Source organism: Engraulis encrasicolus, chromosome 7, assembly GCF_034702125.1.
Source record: "Engraulis encrasicolus isolate BLACKSEA-1 chromosome 7, IST_EnEncr_1.0, whole genome shotgun sequence".
Lineage (NCBI taxonomy): Eukaryota > Metazoa > Chordata > Actinopteri > Clupeiformes > Engraulidae > Engraulis > Engraulis encrasicolus.
In genome coordinates this window covers 52,287,313-52,302,707 of record NC_085863.1, presented here as the reverse complement: position 1 = coordinate 52,302,707, position 15,395 = coordinate 52,287,313, and the positions used below count along the sequence as shown (strand labels likewise).

At 41.1% G+C, this 15,395-nt stretch overlaps 1 protein-coding gene and 1 long non-coding RNA gene across 5 annotated transcripts in view; both read left to right on the top strand.

Moving 5' to 3' along the window:
• Positions 1-15,395, top strand: part of jade2 (jade family PHD finger 2) — a 173,104-nt gene that overhangs the window by 59,445 nt on the left and 98,264 nt on the right. The gene's annotated exons all lie outside the window — the stretch shown is intronic.
• On the top strand, positions 9,312-13,970 carry LOC134453127 (uncharacterized). The gene is made up of 3 exons (XR_010035555.1): positions 9,312-9,412; positions 11,467-11,580; positions 13,150-13,970. It is a non-coding gene; the product is annotated as an uncharacterized LOC134453127 (long non-coding RNA).

Below are 15,395 nucleotides of genomic sequence, written 5' to 3'. Positions count from 1 at the left end.
GCCATGTCCGACCACCGTGCCAAAGGGCGTACCACCAAATTCTTCTCAGACAAAATGGGCGACCCAAACAACGAGCAAGAAGCGTAATAATAATAATAATAATAATCCGAGCAAGAACAATAGGGCCTCGCACCCTCCGGTGCTCGGGCCCTAATAATAATTTATCGGAGAACAATAGGGCCTTGCACCTTCGGTGCTCGGGCCCTAAATATAGCTGCAAGCAGCAATGCGGGGCCAAGCAGTAAACTTGCCAAAGTCGCCACGGCAACAGAAGGAACTGCAGCGCCCCCTTTGGGGTGCATTCCTTGGAGGGGAAAATGGGGAGAGAGACGGGGAGGGTCGGCAAAGGACCTGGGCTGGGAATCAAACCCGGGTCAGCCGCATGATAGACGAGTGCCCTACCGGTTGGCCATGGCAGGGCCTGTGCTGCCCTTGATTTATATTGAGTAACACATTTCCATTCCCTCTCAAATTAGTCTATAAAATATCAGCAAGTCATTTCTATACTTGAGAGGCTTGCTTTTTGGACAGCAATTATAATCCTCTGTGATCATTCTATTTAGTAAAATTGTTTATATGACATACAATATTATGGAAAAGAATAGGGAGCCTACTGAAAATAGATATGTCCTTGAAATCCTAAACATAAGAATCCTATAGACTGCAATGTAATGTTGGCCAGCCTTTTGAGAGACTGGTCTGAGGAATTGGTGTACATAGAAGTAACGTGTGTGTGTGTGTGTGTGTGTGTGTGTGTGTGTGTGTGTGTGTGTGTGTGTGTGTGTGTGTGTGTGTGTGTGTGTGTGTGTGTGTATGTGTGTGTGTGTGTGTGTGTGTGTGTGTGTGTGTGTGTGTGTGAGAGACAGAGGAACCGAGAGAACAACAATGGTCTCTCTCTCTCTCTCTCTCTCTCTCTCTCTCTCTCTCTCTCTCTCTCTCTCTCTCTCTCTCTCTCTCTCTCCCTCCTTCCCTCTCTCTCTCTCCCTCTCCCTCTCCCTCTCCCTCTCCCGCTCCCGCTCCCTCTCCCTCTCCCTCTCCCTCTGTCTGTGTGTGTGGGGTGGGGGTGGGGGGATATGTGCAGGGGCTGGGGCAGTGGGGCTTTGGTTGACACTAGAGCAATAGCAGACTACGCACACACCTAAGCTCTCGTCTCTTGTGTGTCCAGAGACCCCCTGCCGAGAATGGTGTCAGTGAACGTGCGCAGGTGCCGTTGGCAAAGGGGACAGAGAGATGAGAAAAATCCCTCCATTCTTTCCACAATTTTGAATGGCTGCTGAGAGCTGATAGTTTTTTCAATCGTTACGAAAATCCATACCTGGGTGCAGCATAGTGTGAAGATGACCTGTGTACCAATATTTTGAAAATTGGGAGTACGGTTCAAAAGCTACAGGCAAAAATCTAGCTAAAATTTTTACCTGCTGGTGGCGCTACAGAGTTTGAGCTGGGGATCTGATTTTTTTTGTGGTAGGTCATGGGATGGACTACTATGTGTGTACAAAATCCCTGCCCAATTTGACAAACGGTTGCTGAGATATGACCTCACTTCCTGTTTCGCCACGTTTACGACAATTTTGATTGGCTCTCATGGCTAAACGATAAAAGATATCCAATATTCCTGAAGACCCCATGTGTAGCTCAGTACAGAGATACTATATACCGAATTTCGGGTGAATTGGTCAAAAATTGCCGAAAAAATAGCATTTTTATTGAATTTTACAAAATCCAAAATGGCGGGAAAACTATCCTGGCGGAAAATGACGTCATAGGGTGCGTTGGATTCGTCTTAGCCCAAGGATTCCAGGGATACCAAGTTTATGAAAATCGGCCCAGCGGTTCAAAAGTTACAAGCAGAAATGTACCTGCAACTTTGACCTGTTGGTGGCGCTAGAGCGTTGGGGCTGGGGACCTATAAATTGCTGTGGGTAATGCTGAGCCGGGCCCGAATGTGTGTGCCGATTTACAGCATTTTCCTACGTACGGTTCTATGGGCTGCCATAGACTTGCAGAGGGAGAGGAATGGTGACTAGAGAATAATAAATATAGCTGCAAGCAGCAATGCGGGGCCAAGCAGTAAACTTGCCCAAGTCGCCACTGCAACCAAATTAACTGCAGCGCCCCCTTTCGGCCAAATCTCACCAATGTTGGTGTGCAATCTTTGGAGGGGAAGGTGATCATGTGAACCAAGTTTAGTTTGAACAGAGACTGCAGAGACTGCAGGGGCTGGGGCAGTGGGGCTTTGGTTGACACTTTAAAGCAATAGCAGAACTACGCACACACATAGCTCTCGTCTCTTGTGTGTCCAGGCCCCCTGCCGAGAATGGTGTCAGTGAACGTGCGCAGCCGGTGCCAGAGGGGACAGAGAGATGAGAAAAAATCCCTCCATTCTTTCCACAATTTTGAATGGTTGCTGTGAGCTGATAGTTTTTTCAATCGTTACGAAAATCCATACCTGGGTGCAACATAGTGTGAAGATGACCTGTGTACCAATATTTTGAAAATTGGAAGTACGGTTCAAAAGCTACAGGCAAAAATGTAGCTAAAACTTTGACCTGTTGGTGGCGCTACAGAGTTTGAGCTGGGGATCTGATTTTTTTTGTGGTAGGTCATGGAATGGACTACTATGTATGTACGAAATCCCAGCCTAATTCGACAAACGGTTGCTGAGATATGACCTCACTTCCTGTTTTGCCACTTTTACGACAATTTTGATTGGCTGTCACGGCTAAACGATAAAAGATATCCAATAATCCTTGAGACCCCATGTGTAGCTCAGTCCAGAGATACTATATACCGAGTTTCGGGCGAATTGGTCAAAAATTGCGGGAAAATTAACATTTTTATTGAATATTACAAAATTCAAAATGGCGGGAAAACTATCCTGGCGGAAAATGACGTCATAGGGTGCGTTGGATTCGTCTTGGCCCAAGGATTCCAGGGATACCAAGTTTATGAAAATTGGCCCAGCGGTTCAAAAGTTACAAGCAGAAATGTACCTGCAACTTTGACCTGCTGGTGGCGCTAGAGCGTTGGGACTGGGGACCTATAAATCGCTGTGGGTAATGCTGAGACTGTCCCTAATGTGTGTGCCAATTTACAGCATTTTCCTACCTACGGTTCTATGGGCTGCCATTGACTTGCTAAGGAGAATTCGGGTGACATAATAATAAATATAGCTGCAAGCAGCAATGCGGGGCCAAGCAGTAAACTTGGCAAAGTCGCCACGGCAACAGAAGGAACTGCAGTGCCCCCCTTTGGCCCAAATCTCGCCAATGTTGGTGTGCATTCCTTGGAGGGGAGTGTGCTCACGTGAACCAAGTTTATTTTGAATCCCTTAAAGGGCTGCCGAGATATAAGCTCACTTCCTGTTACCTGTTGGTGGCACTAGAGAGTTCGAGCTGGGAATCTGTATTTTTCCCTCCCTCCCTTCTTCCCTCTCTGTCCCTCTCCCTCTCCCCCTCCCTCTCCCTCTCCCTCTGTCTGTGTGTGTCTGAGGGGTGGGGGTAAGTGGGTGGGGGTGCAGGGGCTGGGGCAGTGGGGCTTTGGTTGACACTTTAAAGCAATAGCAGAACTACGCACACACATAAGCTCTCGTGTGTCCAGAGACCCCCTGCCGAGAATGGTGTCAGTGAACGTGCGCAAGAGGGGCAGAGGGGACAGAGAGATGAGAAAAAATCCCTCCATTCTTTCCACAATTTTGAATGGCTGCTGTGAGCTGATAGTTTTTTCAATCGTTACGAAAATCCATACCAGGGTGCAACATAGTGTGAAGATGACCTGTGTACCAATATTTTGAAAATTGGGAGTATGGTTCAAAAGCTACAGGCAAAAATGTAACTTAAATTTTGACCTGTTGGTGGCGCTACAGAGTTTGAGCTGGGGATCTGATTTTTTTTGTGGTAGGTCATGGGCTAGACTACTATGTGTGTACAAAATCCCAGTCTAATTCGACAAACGGTTGCTGAGATATGACCTCACTTCCTGTTTTGCCACTTTTACGACAATTTTGATTGGCTGTCACGGCTAAACGATAAAAGATATCCAATATTTCTTGAGACCCCATGTGTAGCTCAGTCCAGAGATACTATATACCAAGTTTCGGGCGAATTGGTCAAAAATTGCGGGAAAATTAACATTTTTATTGAATTTTACAAAATTAAAAATGGCGGGAAAACTATCCTGGCGGAAAATGACGTCATAGGGTGCGTTGGATTCGTCTTGACTTGAGGATTCCAGGGATACCAAGTTTATGAAAATTGGCCCAGCGGTTCAAAAGTTACAAGCAGAAATGTACCTGCAACTTTGACCTGCTGGTGGCGCTAGAGCGTTGGGGCTGGGGTCCTATAAATTGCTGTGGGTAATGCTGAGACTGCCCCGAATGTGTGTGCCAATTTACAGCATTTTCCTGCCTACGGTTCTATGGGCTGCCATAGACTTGCTAAGGAGAGGAAAGAGGTGACATAATAATAAATATAGCTGCAAGCAGCAATGCGGGGCCAAGCAGTAAACTTGGCAAAGTCGCCACGGCAACAGAAGGAACTGCAGCGCCCCCTTTGGTCCAAATCTTGCCAATGTTGGTGTGCATTCCTTGGAGGAGAGTGTGATCACGTAAACCAAGTTTAGTTTGAATCCGTTGAAGAGCTGCTGAGATATGAGCTCACTTCCTGTTACCTGTTGGTGGCACTAGAGAGTTTGAGTTTGGGGTCTGGAATTTTTGTGGGAGGTCACGGGATGGACTAGAATGTGTGCAAAAAATCCTAACAGAATCTGACTAACGGTTGCTGAGATATGACCTCACTTCCTGTACCAAAATTGTGGGACAAGTAGCATTTTATTGAATTTCATATAGTGTGTTGGATTCGGCTTGGCCCAAGGATTCTAGTGATAGTATTATTTTCAAAATTACTCATATGGTGTAAAAGCTACAGGCAAAAACTAGCTAAGAATTTGACCTGTTGGTGGTGCTACAGAGTTTGAGCTGGGGATATTATTTTCTTTGTGGTAGGTCATGGGATGGACTACTATGGGTGCATCCCAATATGTGTCTTTGCCTCCTCCACTTGTGCTTGTCTCCTCATCGTGCCTCCTGGCCCCTCCTCCGTGGAGAAAACGATAAAGTTTCCCAGCTGTCAGTCTGGCCACAATAACTTTTGAGGGACTGTTTTTCATTCACCATCCCAATTGCAAATGAGAAAAAGACTGTACAATTGAGCTTTTGCAAGATATTGAAATATAATGCTGTTGTCAGTGATGTCATCATGACGAGAAGTAAGTGGAGGAGGCAAGTGGAGGAGGCAAGGTCACATATTGGGGTGCACCCTATGCGTGTGAAAATCCTAGCCTAATTTGACAAACGGTTGCTGAGATATGACCTCACTTCCTGTTTTGCCACTTTTACGACAATTTTGATTGGCTGTCACGGCTAAACGATTAAAGGTATCCAATATTCTTTCAGACCTTATATGAAGCTCAGTCCAGAGATACTATATAGTGAGTTTCGGGTGAATTGGTCAGAAATTGTTGGAGAAGTAGCATTTTTATTGAATTTCACAAAATTCAAAATGGCAGGAAAACTATCCTGGCGGAAAATGACGTCATAGCGTGCGTTGGATTTGTCTTGGCTCAAGGATTCCAGGGATACCAAGGTTTTGTAAATTGGCCCAGCGGTTCAAAAGTTACTAATTGCAGACACCCTACCATGTTTGTTGGTGCACTAGAGCAGGGGTGGGGCAACTTTTTTTATTTCAGGGGCCACATGAAATTCTTTGGAGGGGTGTAAGTTGTCTGATGGTTGTACTATGAACACAAACCATTTCCCCCCTGTACTTTAGGTTTATATTAAAGGCAGACACCTTTAAAACACAATGTGTCATATTATTTGTGAAGCTGCTAATTATGAAATTATGTTAGGGGGTGGATAAAATAACACCTAGGGCTGCAAACGGTACAGTGACTTAGGTTCCTAACATTGCATTAGACGGTTTGGGATGGAGACCTAAAATGCTTGAGTGATCAGGAAACTTATTAAGATGTATTTGCCAAATATGAGCAATTGGTACACAATGCTATGGGCTGCCTTAAAAAAACGGACATGATAGCATTTTTGTTGTTGCAGCAATGTGCCAGGTTTAGAATGAATCTGTTTGAGGTCTGCTGACATGTGAGATGTGTTGTTTTACATTTGAGAGGGGTGTTATCTGGACAGCAACTGAATTTCAATATTATTATTATTATTGTATAAATGTATCAATTATTATTATTTAAATAAGGAATACATTTAAGAGTGTATTGAAAAGAAATAAGTTATTTGCAACACTTCAGAGAATCACGTTTAGCTGCTATTTAATTTATTACTTTTTGAGAGAGTGTTATTTTTGGGAGAGTTGTGTTTACAAACACAGTGAACCCATATAGGTCTGTGGTCAAGTTTTTCTGACACCCCCCATGCAACAGAAATTGATTGGGATGTTGACCCCCCTGGTTTGTTTGTAATAAATTATTATCTATTACAAATAGTATACATACTTCATTTTATAGTTACAATTAGTTAAGTCACAAACATATGCATTTTAGTGTTATGTTGTGCACTGGGGGATTGTTTGTTGGAGTTAGGAGCCAAATGTAGTACTGGAGGTTGGAGTTGACTGTACTGATAATAGATGTTGACTGGTCAATAGAAGTACTGTAGTGCAGTGATTCTCAAACTATTGGCTGGGGCCCACTGGTGGGCCCTGAAGGTATTCCAAGTGGGCCTTGAAATCATTTTCCAAAAATAATACTCATATTTTGATGTGTGTTGCTGAGGTTTTTTTTAATTGGGTGGGCCCTGAACAATTTTGACAATTTCAAGTGGGCCCCAAGTTGAAAAAGGTTGGGAACCCCTGCTGTAGTGAATAACTGACTGACCAAGGCTGACTGGCTGGTTTATAGAGACTGACTGTTGATGGAGACATATTTTCTGGTAACTGATGGATTGCTGAGTGATGGTACAACTGCCAAGTAGAAATGGGTACAGGTTCAGCTAAAAATTAACAACAAAAATGGAATAAAAACAGAACGTTCACATTAATTCACGTTAGTTTCATAGTCAAAGGTGGAACAAATTACTTTCACTGTCTTTATTGGACACTTGAGTAAAAAACAATTATCCTACATAAATGAGAAATAATTGAGTTAGGCCTAACAGATGATAAATAGGCCTAGTTTACATTGGCTAGTCACATCCATTACATTGAATTGGGATTTCTACATCATTAGAGAATAATTAATATCTTCAAAATAGTTTACTGTTTATAGAGACTAAAACTAATGGAATATGTAGCCTAAGTTGTCAATAAAGGATTAAGCATTGCAAAATCTGCACAAGTTGGTTGTTGAGGGGAAAAGGACTTGGTTTAGAGCACAACAGAAAATGCCGTTGCAGCGGAAAAAAGATAGATAGTGGAGTGTCATGTGCATGTTAATTCATAGACACAGATGCGCAAGTGAATGTCATTTCAGAATTGAAATGTTTAGGCTACTGTAACAACACGCGACACGACATGCAAGTAGGCCTAGGTGTTTTTATTCGCTATCTCATGGATCGGGGGACACCAAGCTAGGTTACTTTGCTTAGTGACAAAAGTGCCTCTACAACCAACACAATAATAAATAAATAAGGATTTGTCAAGGATGTTTCAGCTGTCTGTTTCACAAAAAGCACAGTAGTAACTAGCAACAAGTTTTCATTATGTAGCCTAGTGTCCACAGAAAGCAAGGTGTGAACGAGCAGAATCAATGGTTGGTCTTTTGGCGCGCTCTGCTGACGAAAACGTGTATTGCAGTATATAAAACTAACTGTACACGTCATCACATCACTGCGCATGTTCACTCAGGACTAGTTGTTCGACGGCAAGACATGCAAGTTTCTTCCCTGCAGTGTTTGGAAGGTAAGACTATTGTTTACCGTATATTTTTAAGGCAGTTTGTGGTTATAAATACTGGATTATAAGGCAACATGTTGTTAAAGATGTAAAGTAAGTTAATCAATAGATCATACATAGACACTAGATGTTGTGTAGAAGAACAGAAGTAGGATAGTAGCAGAGCGTATTAGTCGACTGGTCAACTGGAAGCATGGACGACATGTTTGGTCCCCACGGCTAGCATTCTACAGTGTACCCCCATGAGCAGCATGGTGTCAGAATCGCTGGATTTAAAATACAAATAATGGTTCATATATCAGCAAACTTCGGTTTTAGTATTAATCGAGATATCAACATACGAACACAAACGTTAACAACTTCGTTCGTATAGAAGGAGTTTGCTTAAAAGAGGATTTTGTCAGTACAGTAGGCTACATGCTCCGTGTTGCTGTTGCCGTAGGTAGGCAGGGCCAACGTGAAAGTCGATATTTAAGTAATAAACAGAAATAATATTCACAACAATGGTCAAGTTCATGTACAGGGACCCTGGTGATCCTTGCAGCAAAGTTGTTAATATACGGTTTTGTGTACTAGGATAAAGATCTACGTTGGCCAACGCTAGCCTACATTGCTTAGGTTGCGTAATCCAAAATGTTGTTTTCATGGATACTGTACTTTTTAGAAGAATTACATATTGTTTTTTGGAGAATTGCCTAGATGTTTTAATCCTCATTGCAGTTGGGTCAAAATTTGATGAACTCCGCTTTTATGCAAGTAGGTTTATAAATATCGGTGGTCTCGCCGCCGCCATTGGCGTCTGTTGTTGCACAACATTGCATCAAACGCCGAAAGTTAGGAGTTTGGGATATCATGGTGATATTGGTGACGCAGATAACAGTAGACATGCGGACGTGACTTGCGGTCACACGTTATACAGCTTAACGCATTGTGTCAAAATAGGAGAGGAAATTGTTTAGAAATGTCTGCATAACGTTTGGAATAATACTGCCTATTTCCTGGCGGCAGAGCAAGTGGTGTTGACAAATGTCCCTCGCGCTTCCACGTTCCACATAAGCAGATGGAATTATATTTATTGTGCTCTTTTCTGAGGGTTGGCATGCTGTTATTTGTTTGGGGGGGAAAGTTGCACCTTGTAGCAGTATGGTCATGATGAATAGGCCTACTATGAATTTAATTATTTGAAAGTATATTTAAAAATATGTGTTTTGTAATGACCTCATAGACAGTAATGTGTGGTAGAGAATAGTTTTCTGCTGTTGCTAAAATAATGCAACAACAACTACTACTTCTATTGGTAATTATAATATTATGATCATGCGCTTATTGTATAGTTACAGTAGGTCTAATGGTTATAAAATAAATTCCTACTGTATTTCATCCTACTGCTACTGCTTAATAATTGCAATAAACGATGTTATCATATCAAGTAACTAATTGATTTACTAACTTTTGTTTCTCTTTTGCAGTGTTTTGCCATTCGGGATAAAAAGGTAACATTATTATTTATGATATTACCTGTGAAAATGCTTGCATGTTTCTCTTATTCAGTATCTTCGAGTATGTTGTCGTATCGACATTACTGATCAAAATGGCACTATTGCAGGAATTCTGTTAGTAGGGGCAATGGGTCGTGGGCAATGGCAACTGGCAGTCTGTCAAACTGGGGAGGTTAGTCAATTATAATATGTTTAGATTGCAAAAAAGGGAGGGGGGAAGGGGGGTAAAGTTAATTTTGACCATCTTACATTGGTCTTGAGCAAATAATGGCTGAAAACACAGTACACGACTCTTGTTGAAACTCATTTGTTGGAAAGCTGGTGTTTTTACTAGGCCAATTGTTCTTAATGACTATCATTTCAATGCAGCTCTCTGTGAGGGTTTTGCGGCAGTGTGTTTTGGAATAAGCACAGGGACGTCCAAAAGGGAGATGGTGCCACTGTCACAATATATTGTAATTTAACATTACCCCCCTTATATTGATTGGAAAATGTTATAGTGACAATACTGTCATTACCGTTTGACTGTATACCTGACTTAACAAAATATTTTTTTATCATTAATTTTGCTGCATAATATGTGATTGTCTGAGTTTGGCGGCTGTTTGTTTGTTATCCGTGGGTGCACAGTTTTCCATTTGGGGGGGCCAAATCCTTAATTCATTACTAGACATGGCCAACAGTAGGTAACAGCTTCCTTATCATGGGACCAAGTCAATATTAGGCATTGCTCTGTTATGCTGCTTGATTTTCATTTTCTCCTCATTAGTTGGCAGGATTTTTGAGAGAATTTAATCCACGATACTTGACAGTTTGCATGCACATCTTTCTTGCAAATAGTTTTGTCAAAAGTAGGCTACCTAAAATTTTGGAATTGCGAGATTAAATAGGTAGTGCATGATTGTATTTGTTACACTATGTTTACAAGAATATGTACACAAAATTGGAATATACTACTTCTTCACTGGTTACCACAACCAGACTTGTCAGATCACATATTTGCATGGCTTAAGTACAAGATGGAGCGTAAGGCTTGTCTTGTCCCTTCTCTCTTCCCTACTCTTGTCTTCCCTACTCCTAGAAAGACTTAGTCTACGGAAGTAAAAAGATATTTGGGCTATAACCACTAAATGTTTCGCATTTTACAATTGAATGAGCACATATTCACATATGCCATTAGGACAAACTGGACTTGCTGGCGTTGTCATGAGGAGAAAAACTTCAAGCAGGTGTTGGGTAAATTGTGGAATCTTATAATTGATTGATTTCATTTTTAAGCTGAACACATGCATATCTATGAAACTGGGTTTGAAATAGCAATGTTATAGGCAGCTAAATCATTAATCAACACAATATTGGTATACAGCAAGGCGGAACAATTGCACACAGGGCCCCAGAGCAAACCATGTATAGGGCCCCTTTGTACAGTCTGTTGTTACAATAAGGCCCCCGAACACCAATACAGGAGGGCACTGGGTCTTGGGGCAAATGCCCTGCTTTTCCCACTTATAGCTCAGCTCTTGGTATACAGCATTGGTAAACATTAACAATGTTCTTAGTAAGAAGACTTCTGTTGTACTCATAAAGGAATCTTTTTCAGTGGTAATTTGTTTAGAAGGTGCAGTATTCACTTTGTCTGATGAAGACGTAAGCTTAAAAGCGCACAAGTCAAGTAAAGCTTTGCACAAAAATGACCTGAAGTGTGTGTGTCTGTTTCAGTACAGAAGCTTTTGCTTGTTAAAAACTACTGTGCTTGTTAAAAACTACTGTGCTTGTATTTTACTATCTGCCAGGTTTGTTTTGTGTGTTGATGTAGAACTTAGGCGGGTCATGCCACACACACACACCAATCAACGTGCTATACCATAATGCATGCATTTTTAAAAGAAATGTATGAATCTTTGCAACATAGACTGTGTGCCAGACTTGTAAGCAAGCACTAGATGTGTCACTGAACCACATCACAAAGGTTAGTGCATTTCTTTATACAGGTGATGCTAATGAAACTTGTGGTAAAATGGTATGGTGCACTTCTGTGTTTATAACAGATGGGTCGTCGCAATAAAAAGTCTCAAGCTGCAAGAAGGCGCTATGTTCCACTGGACTTGGATGCAGAAGGGCAGCGACTGCCAAAGGCCCAGAAGTCTTTTGCAGATGTTGTGGTATGTTATAAAACATGTAGCTACATCTTTTTTTTGCTATGAAATATTTAAATACTAAATATTTAGATGGCGTTAAATGTCAAAAAAAAAAAAACTTATTGTAAAATGACCATGCACTATTTTGAATTAAGGTTATTGTTCAAGATCTAAGTTAGAGCCCCCCTCACTGTTTTTTTTCTTTCTTTTTTGCTGCTTATTCTGTTATTTGGTTATATGGATTTCGTTTAGTAGACTAGAAGGGCTGTGTATGAGCATGTTCAAATATGTTTGTAAACTACCTGAAACATTTGTTTGCAACATGGGCATTTCACAGTGTTCATTGTTATTCACTCATATTTCATTTTATGATGTAAAACATGGCTTTTGTTGTGTTTTAAGCAGCGTTTTGTTAATATTTTTGTCTACAGTTATTCACTGAATGGCAAATGAATAACAATCTTAGACGTGTTTATCTGGAAACTTGTTAGGGAATGCTGGTGAACACTAAAGTTATTGATCTCATACTTGTTAAGCCAGATGTTTAGGGTGTTTTTAAAGAACATTATGGACATGCCCATAAACAGTCTGTAAGGCTAATAAACCAAATTAGCACAAAAAAAACGAGAATGCGGTAAACATAAAAAAAACAATGAGGGGGACTCTAAAGACAACTCAGAAAAGGGGCTTAATGTACAAAATTGCTTTTAAGGAGGTAGACGATATTTCTACTACCGCAAGCTTTTTCTTTTCATAACTTTTTGGCAACTGTTGTTACGTGTGTGTGTGTGTGTGTGTGTGTGTGTGTGTGTGTGTGTGTGTGTGTGTGTGTGTGTGTCAGGGCTTGACACTGGCACGAGCAACCAGCCAAATGCTGGTCAAACTTGTCTGTGGCTAGTAATAATTTCAGTTTCATTAGCCAACTTGGCAGGTAGCTTATTCTATGATATGGCATATCAGCATAGCCTTTATTCTGCTCTTTGCCCTCTATTCATTGTTTGTATTTAGTTCAAGAAAAAGCTCAGTTACTTTGTGTCGAAGTGCACTCATCTTCTTGCTTTAACACCTCATCTTCTGAAGTTAGATGCAGTGTCATGATACAGATATAAAACAATATCAAATTCTTGGCTAGTAGAATAGCCGAATGGCTAGTTGCTTGGGATACCACTAATCACAGTGGACGGTAAGTACAAAAGTTAATGTCAAGCCCTGGTGTGTGTGTGTGTGTGTGTGTGTGTTTGTGTGTGTGTGTGTGTGTGTGTGTGTGTATGTATGCATGTGTGTGTTTGTTAATTTATTGAATAATATTCCAAAATAAAGCAAATGTACAAGTGTAATATACGTCTGCTCAATGGGACCCCTCTAGGAATTCTGACACGTAGATTGGGAAAAACTAGGTACCATGACGATGTTATTGGTACTTTGTTGTGTGTTGATGTGTTTATTCATTCTTTCCAACTTGCGTTTGTCCAGCACACAGCAGAAGTGGAATTAGTGCTGCTTTGTAGTTTTCAAATGTGCATAGATTGTATATATTTGCAACATTCAATTATTTTACTCTGATTACATTTTTTTTATTTTTGCCTTTTACAGAAACCTGTTGACAGACCACAGTCCACAGATGATGTTGAAAGCAGACAGCGGTTTTCAGAGGCCTCGCTGTCTGCTGAAGTTTTGCAGACCTCTGAAACGGTGGCGCTGCCAACTCAGCCTGCATCTTTGTCCCTCTGTGACACCTCTATCTCACCTGACATAACTGATTTTTCTATCTTTCCTATCCTTCACAACAACAAAGCAAGCAAAAGCACTTTGCATTCTCGTTCAAACAAACACAGTGAATCTGTCAACAAGTCTGTGCTCTCAAACAAACTCAGTCAAGGTCAAATGACTTCAATCACTCAACCTCTAAACAATCCTCAAACAACTATGCAAGTTACTGACAACTATGTGAAAGCTCTACATTCTTCCTTTATTCAGTCTGTTGACCTTGCAAATACAGATAATCGCGTCCTAACAGGATCCTTTCATCAAGGTGATGCTCAGTTTGGCGATGCAGCTGAAAGACAATGAGGACCAACCAGCCTGGTTGCAGCTTTGAAATGTAAAATAAAGAATGTGTTGACCTGGGATTGTGCTGATGTAAATGATGTTGTTGTACATGGAACTTCACTGTATAACTCTCTGAAAAATGCCAACAAAATTAAAGATATAAATCAACGTCGTTCCTATCTGTCTGTGACTGAATTGCCTAATAATCACCATGTGTGGAATACAGAGTTTTCAATAAGATATGGTGAATCTTTTACTGGTGCTATTGACCTTGAGAATGATAATGGTTTGTCTGACCTGATCATGCCACTTGATGTAGCTTTGCAACGGACTCTACTGGACAATGATGCAGGTGTGGTAACCATCCGTTCTAGTACATTTGCTGTTGTAAAGCAGGGGTCTTTGGTTTGCATTTTTCGACTCCCATGGAAGAAAAGTAAACAAGGAAGGACGGCTGGCAAGTTCTGTTTCGTTTTTTAGTTCTATAGACAGCCTTTACAGCTATGTGGTTGAACTAGGACGATCATTCAAACGTTCACTACCAGATGATGACAATGAAGTTCTCTTTGAAGTGACTGGTGTTGATGTTATGACAATGCCACATGACTACGCCAGTGACCGTGATTGTGGCGCAAACTGCTCATATTCATGCAGGCCTAGCATAGTTGATCTGACTAATCCTTGTGAGGTTTTAAAAAATGAACCAAGAATTACAAAGGCAAAGAAAGAGGTGATACATTTACAAATGGATGATGATGACGATATAGGCCTAAGTGTTTCTGGTTTGGCACCAAAGTCACAGGAGGTTTTAAATGTTAAACTGTGTGGTAACACTAACAAGCGCAAGTCTGAAACAATAAATGCCTCTGATGAAGTTGAGTTCACTAGTGAAACAACTCCCCAACAACCTTTTACTCCTTTAACAAGTCAAGATCGGGAGATTTTATGTGCACGTCTAAAACTACCTACAGATGTGTGCAGGCCCCACACCTTCCAGAATGGTTGAGGTCACTGATATTGGTTTTCCATGTAAGACTAGAAGTATCAAGGGAGACGGAAACTGTTTCTATCGTAGCATGGCATTTAGCATCTGTGGAGACGAAGAAAAACATCTGACACTGAGAAGGTCTGTTTATAAACACCTACAACGTAAACAGTTCACAGTTTGAAAGGTATGTGAGAGAAGAATACGCTTCAGTCACAGATTATGTGGAAAAATCGCGAATGTTTTTCTCTGGTTCATGGGCTACAGAGATGGACATCTATTCTACTGCCGATTTTTTTAAAATTGGACATTCTGACATACAATAATGGCAGATGGAATCGCCACGCCCCTACAACCTCATCATCAAGCAGGCCTAGACATGGTTGCATATATTTAAATCATACAGGAAATCATTACGATGCTGTGTTATGCGTGAAAACAAAACATGATGGAGCATGTGCCGGAATGTGCCACATCGAGAAACACACTCGTCCTCAGCGAAAGAGAAAGTTGAACCTCAAGTCAGAAAAGAGACGCAGAGAAGAAGCGGCAGCGGTATCAAAATGATAACAGCTTCAGACAAACAAAACTGGCAAAAGCCCAGGAGAAGTACCAGAAAGATGAATATACAAAACAGAAAAAGCGTCAACAATCGCGTGACCACTTCTTAGAGAAATATCAGACAAACCCAGAGTTTCGTGAGCATGTGCTTTCAAGTTTCCAAAAGAGATACAAACTTGATCCCAAATTTCAGACTTCAAGGGCAGCATATTTTCAAAAACAATACAAAAATGACACAGCATTT